This window comes from Triticum aestivum, unplaced genomic scaffold (genome assembly GCF_018294505.1).
Source record: "Triticum aestivum cultivar Chinese Spring unplaced genomic scaffold, IWGSC CS RefSeq v2.1 scaffold273823, whole genome shotgun sequence".
Lineage (NCBI taxonomy): Eukaryota > Viridiplantae > Streptophyta > Magnoliopsida > Poales > Poaceae > Triticum > Triticum aestivum.
The window spans coordinates 1-5602 of record NW_025236065.1 but is presented as its reverse complement, the minus strand read 5'-3'; the positions used below and the strand labels follow the sequence as shown (position 1 = coordinate 5602).

The 5602-nt window shown below is 40.9% G+C and overlaps 1 long non-coding RNA gene across 2 annotated transcripts; it reads left to right on the top strand.

Annotated features, from left to right (window-relative positions):
• Positions 1 to 14: 14 nt before the first annotated feature.
• On the top strand, positions 15 to 3664 carry LOC123176401 (uncharacterized). Of its 2 annotated transcripts, none has more exons than XR_006488514.1 (4): positions 15 to 669; positions 953 to 1106; positions 3129 to 3257; positions 3346 to 3664. It is a non-coding gene; the product is annotated as an uncharacterized lncRNA (long non-coding RNA). The 2 variants fall into 2 exon arrangements; XR_006488513.1 differs by having other exon boundaries at positions 3124 to 3257.
• The last annotated feature ends 1938 nt before the right edge of the window (positions 3665 to 5602 follow it).

Below are 5602 nucleotides of genomic sequence, written 5' to 3'. Positions count from 1 at the left end.
ATATATAGCATTAGATAGTAATTAATCTAACGGTTGGTCATATTACGATGCTCAGTAAGGTTAAATAAGTTATACTGTAAAATTTTATGCCTTTGTCGTGCTTGTCAGAAAAGATGATAGTAATAGCAATAATATGCAACTATTTATTAGGAAAAACATCTGTGTGCACTATATTTGCAGCACTCAATTGCATTGTTGCTTTAAAAAAATATGTTAACTTGAGCTAATTAATTAGATAGTAATTAATCTAACGGTTGGTCATATTACGGAAAAACATCTGTGTGCACTATATTTGCAGCACTCAATTGCATTGTTGCTTTAAAAAAATATGTTAACTTGAGCTAATTAATTAGATAGTAATTAATCTAACGGTTGGTCATATTACGATGCTTAGTAAGGTTAAATAAGTTATACTGTAAAATTTTATGCCTTTGTCGTGCTTGTCAGAAAAGATGATAGTAATAGCAATAATATGCAACTATTTATTAGGAAAAACATCTGTGTGCACTATATTTGCAGCACTCAATTGCATTGTTGCTTTAAAAAAATATGTTAACTTGAGCTAATTAATTAGCACGTGTGTCAGTGCAGTCGCGAGGCATCCAAAGCACGGAGAGGATGGGATGAACTCAACAATTTCCAAATTCGACCCTTATTTGGTCAGGCAAGGTTAGCTTTTCTATAGCTTGTATTGATGATTTCGAAAATTATATGAGAAAAATTGGTGGACGTAACCTTTTCCTTTAACCATGCATATTGATGCTTCAAAACTTAGATCTATCTTGTATCCATCGCCATAATGCTATTTGAACCTTTCCACTGTGCTTTGTACATCTAACTTATGCGCAAATATATTGTTTCCATCTAAGTAAGTGTGAGGAATAAAAATAAGTCAAAAACATTATGCAATGCTTTCTAAATCTGAGCATTATCCCCACATTTGTTTCACCAGATACCTCCATGATGAGTATATGTGTGCCAATGAGCAGCTGGTGCAGATGGTTCTAGCTTAACTCATGAATATGGGAGCAATATATTGAGGCTGCGAAGAAGGTTGTCATCGAGACAAAGGGCAAGCACGACAAGGATTAATGCTTGGCGTAGAGGTTATCCAAAAGAACTATGTCATTTCGTTAATTAATTTCCTATACAATTTCACTTGCACATGCATCTTTCTGACAAAATAAAAACTGCACTATTCTATCTCTCTCTTACCTAATCTTATTAGAAGTACTAACTGTGAATTTCATCTCTATTTTTCTCCAAGCACTTTGCATAGTATCCCATCCACTGAAGTTTATTACCATGTGATCTGAGAAATTAAGAGGTACATGTGCATACTGTAAGAACATGATCAGTGGCACCTCTGTTTTTAAGGCGTCCCTAAGGCGTCGCTTAGGCGACGCCTAGGCGTCAGGGCGCCCCCAGGAGGCAAGGCGTCGGCCTTGCCTTACATGTGTGTCTAAGGCGTCCGCCTTAGTCCTTAAGGCGTCCAAGGCGTCCGCCTAGGCGCCACTCTGCCTGCCTTAGGCAAATAAGGACGCCTTAGACAGAGCTGGGTGGTTTAGGCGGGAAACAGATAACCGGGAGGGAAGGAAAGGGCGGGAAACTTTGTTTTGGCGCCAACAGGTACTAGAGGGAGAGAGAGAGACCTGTAACCATTTTCAGTTTCCCCCCACCCCCAGGCTGGATCTGAGCTTCTCCCCCTCCTCTCTAGCAGCTTCCTCCTCCTCTCCGGCAGATCCCCCTCCCCCTCCTCTCCTGCAGTTCCTCCTCCTCCTCTCCTGCAGATTCTCCATCCTCTCCTGCAGATTCTCCATCCTCTCCAGAACTATATGGGCTCTACAACCATCAGTTGCAAAGTGTGTATGGCTGTATTCCTAGTTGCCTAATGCCTACCAAATTCTACTTAATTCTGTTGCTTACAAGTCTCTAAGGCGTCGCCTCGCCTTATGCCTTAGCGCTTAGGCAGTGAGGCACCCCCCAGCGCCTCGCCTCGCCTTACCGCCTTAAAAACATAGAGTGGCACATATTGCACTATTGATTCTATGCTGTATCACCTAGTGTACAGCATCCTAGACTTTATTTTGTTCTCAGCCTGTGGCATGGTATTCTTCCATGTACCCCTGTCATTATTTATAGTCTGCATTTCTAGTGAAAAGACCAAATCATTTACTTAGTTGCTTGTGGTCTATTGTGTTATCATGGTTTTACTGATGTTCACATTCCAAATTAGCATTTAGTTGCTACTGGGTGCTGTCCTTGCTGAATGCTGACTATTGGATTACAAAACCACTTTGTAATCCATGTGCATCTTTTAGGTTCTGGCTTTGTAGTGTGAATCATCTACCTCAAATAACGAAATGATGTGAAACTATGTTAGAGATTGCTGGTGTGCTGCTTGTCAAGCTTGCTATGCTGTTGTCTGCTAAATTCTGGGTGTACCTCGATGCAATTGAACATGGAAACAACTTTAGAACTATTTTTCACATGTTTTACTAAATATTCGAACCACTGAACATGACTACTCCCATATCTCTGAAATGAGAATTTACTAAAGTTTCTATTCGTGCTATCGATAGTTTTGTTTTCATGTTCATGTATGTAAAATGCCGAATACAAATGACCTTCATTATTATTATTATTATATTAGCAACACAATATGTAGTAGCAAACCACAATACAAATGATATCTTTAGTTCCTAGGACAAATTTTAGATGAATTAGTTCATAAAGAAAGTGATACAGAAAAAATGTAAGCGTTGTGTATTTGTGAAGAAGAAAAAGGTGAATTCTCTCTCTTATCTATTTTTCTAGGGTCTCTTGGACAGTCACTTATTCCTGCATGATTTTCTCTCCCCTCTTTAGATTTCTTTTGTGTATGCCAACTTGGTTTTCCTTATATTCCAGTGAGCTCTGTTCTAGGAGTATACTGGTGTACCGATGTTTGTAATGGTTTTTTTATGTTGTGCGCTGATGTTTGCAATGGTATTTGGTTTCTGTACTCTGCAAGCCTCACAATGCTAATTGAAATATACTTTATCATGTTGCAGATGCTTAGCAAATGCTTTCACTGCTGCCTGTTGTTAATCATCTGCTTTCTTACTCCTTTCTTTTATGTAGGAAAGGCCTAAGAGAGTTATCCCCCATGGGAACAGAGACCGGGATACATTGTCTCTCAGGATATATGCAGGATATATGCAGCAGAGAAAGTTTTTTAGAAAAACAAAAAAAGGGGATTCTCTTCAATTGGTTTGGTATAAAATGATATTGAAGGCAGCTTAGAGAAAATACCATCTTCTCTAGTTGTGGTCCGTAATATTAACTGGGGATTTTGACTTGCAGATGTTCAAGCTGGAGGATGAAGATTGACGGCTTTGATGTACTGTACGAGAACGAAACAAGCATCTTGGTGGAAGGCTGTGAGGATGGATATCTTGTGAGGATAGATATGTAGTTGCCTACTACAAGGAGCCAAGGCAGATGATGTGCCTCTGAGATATATTCCAGAAAATAGAGGGAGAATTTTTTGCTCTCATATAGTGAACCATAGTGTTTCCTCTATTTAGTTAGTTACATTAGCTTATAGGAAACTTGAGTGGTCATTAGTTTATAACAGATGAACTATTTATATGTGAAAATTAATGAATGTGTGTTGGTATTATTTGATTCTGGTTTAATATTGTTGGACAACATGCATGTTACGGTTTTGAATTATGAAACTTGATTGATTTTCTGTTGGTAACGTGAATTCTGGATATGGGGGTGATAACAGATGTTGGTCGGTAAAACAAATACTGTATGCACTCAGTTGGGAAAGGATAATGCCCTGTCAAATCTGGATATGGGAGGGATAATAGAATGTTTGTTGGGAAAGAGTACCCTATCAGATAGTTGGTCGGGAAAGCCCATGTCAGCCCCAATAGATTGTTGGTCGGGAAAGTTTAGCTTGTCTAATGAGCGGTCGGGAAAGGCCCATAGCAACCCCAATGAACTATCGGTCGGGAAAGGCCCATGGCAGGCCCAACAGAATGTTGGTCGGGAAAGATGGACCATAGACGACATACGGTCGGTCGGGAAAGGTATGTCGGTCGAGAAAGGGCTTTCCCATCTGGACTTACCCCAACAGACAGGATCGGTCGGCAATAGTCTTTCCCGACCGACTGTCTGTCAACGGAACTAGTATTCACGACCAATCTGGCTGTTGGGAATGTAGTGCTATGGTGTAGTGACCCTTCGAGCTGCTACACATGGACTTATTTGGCCCTACTCACTACTCTACTCTCAATGCTACTACTTGTCTCTATGGCTTCGTCATTGTTGATGATTACTCTCGATATACTTGGGTGCATATAATAATCCTATAAAAGACTGAAGTGCAGGATGTCTTCAGACGCTTCACCAATCGTGCCATGACGAACTATGGCATCAAGATCAAGGACATCAGAAGCGACAACGACACTGAGTTCAAGAACACCGGCCTCGACCTCTACCTGGATACCATGGGTATCACTCATGAGTTCTCTGCACCTTACACACCTCAATAGAATGGCACCGCGGAGCGCAAGAACAAAACTCTTATTGAGATGGCACGAATGATGCTTGATGAGTGCAATACTCCACGGAAGTTCTGGCCTGAAGCCATTGATACTGCATGCCATGTCATCAACCGTGTTTATCTTCACAAGCTTCTGAAGAAAACCTCCTATGAGCTCCTAACTGGTAAGAAGCCAAATGTAAGTTACTTCAGAGTATTTGGTGCTAAGTGCTGGATCAAGGATCCACATCACACTTCCAAATTTGCACCGAAAGCACATGAAGGTTTTATGGTTGGTTATGGAAAGGATTCACACTCCTACAGAGTCTTCAACCTCTTTCACTATAAAGTGGTTGAAACTGTGGATGTGCGGTTCGATGAGACTAACGGCTCACAAAGAGAGCACCTGCCAAATGTGCTAGATGAATTATCCCCTAGCGAGTCAATCAAGCAAATGGGAACTGGAGAAATCATACCCGCTGAGAATCAGACTGAAGAAGAACTGATCATTTCTGCATCCACTCAACCTGAAGACAATGCTCAACCTGAAGATAATCCTCCAAATGATGACATTGATCAGAATGAGCAAAATCTTCGTCCTGCTCATCCTCGTGTTGCAAATGAAGTACAGATTGAGAAGATGATCGATAGCCTCAATGCACCTAGTCCACTCACTCGTTCTAGAGCCACACAAAGAGCAACACAACTCACCAATTTCTGTGGACAATTTGCATTCGTCTCAATCTCAGAACCCAAGAAAGTCACCGAAGCCTTTATGGAACCTGAATGGATTCAAGCTATGCAAGAAGAGCTTCAACAGTTTGAGTTGAATAATGTGTGGGAACTGGTCAAGCGTCCTGATCCTCGGAAGCACAATATCATTGGAACCAAATGGATATATCGCAACAAGCAAGATGAGCATGGTCAAGCGGTCAGAAACAAAGCTCATCTTGTTGCAAAAGGTTACACTCAAGTGGAAGGAATTGACTTTGATGAAACGTTTGCTCCGGTGGCAAGGCTTGAAGCCATTCGCATGCTGCTAGCCTATGCAAATCATCACAACAT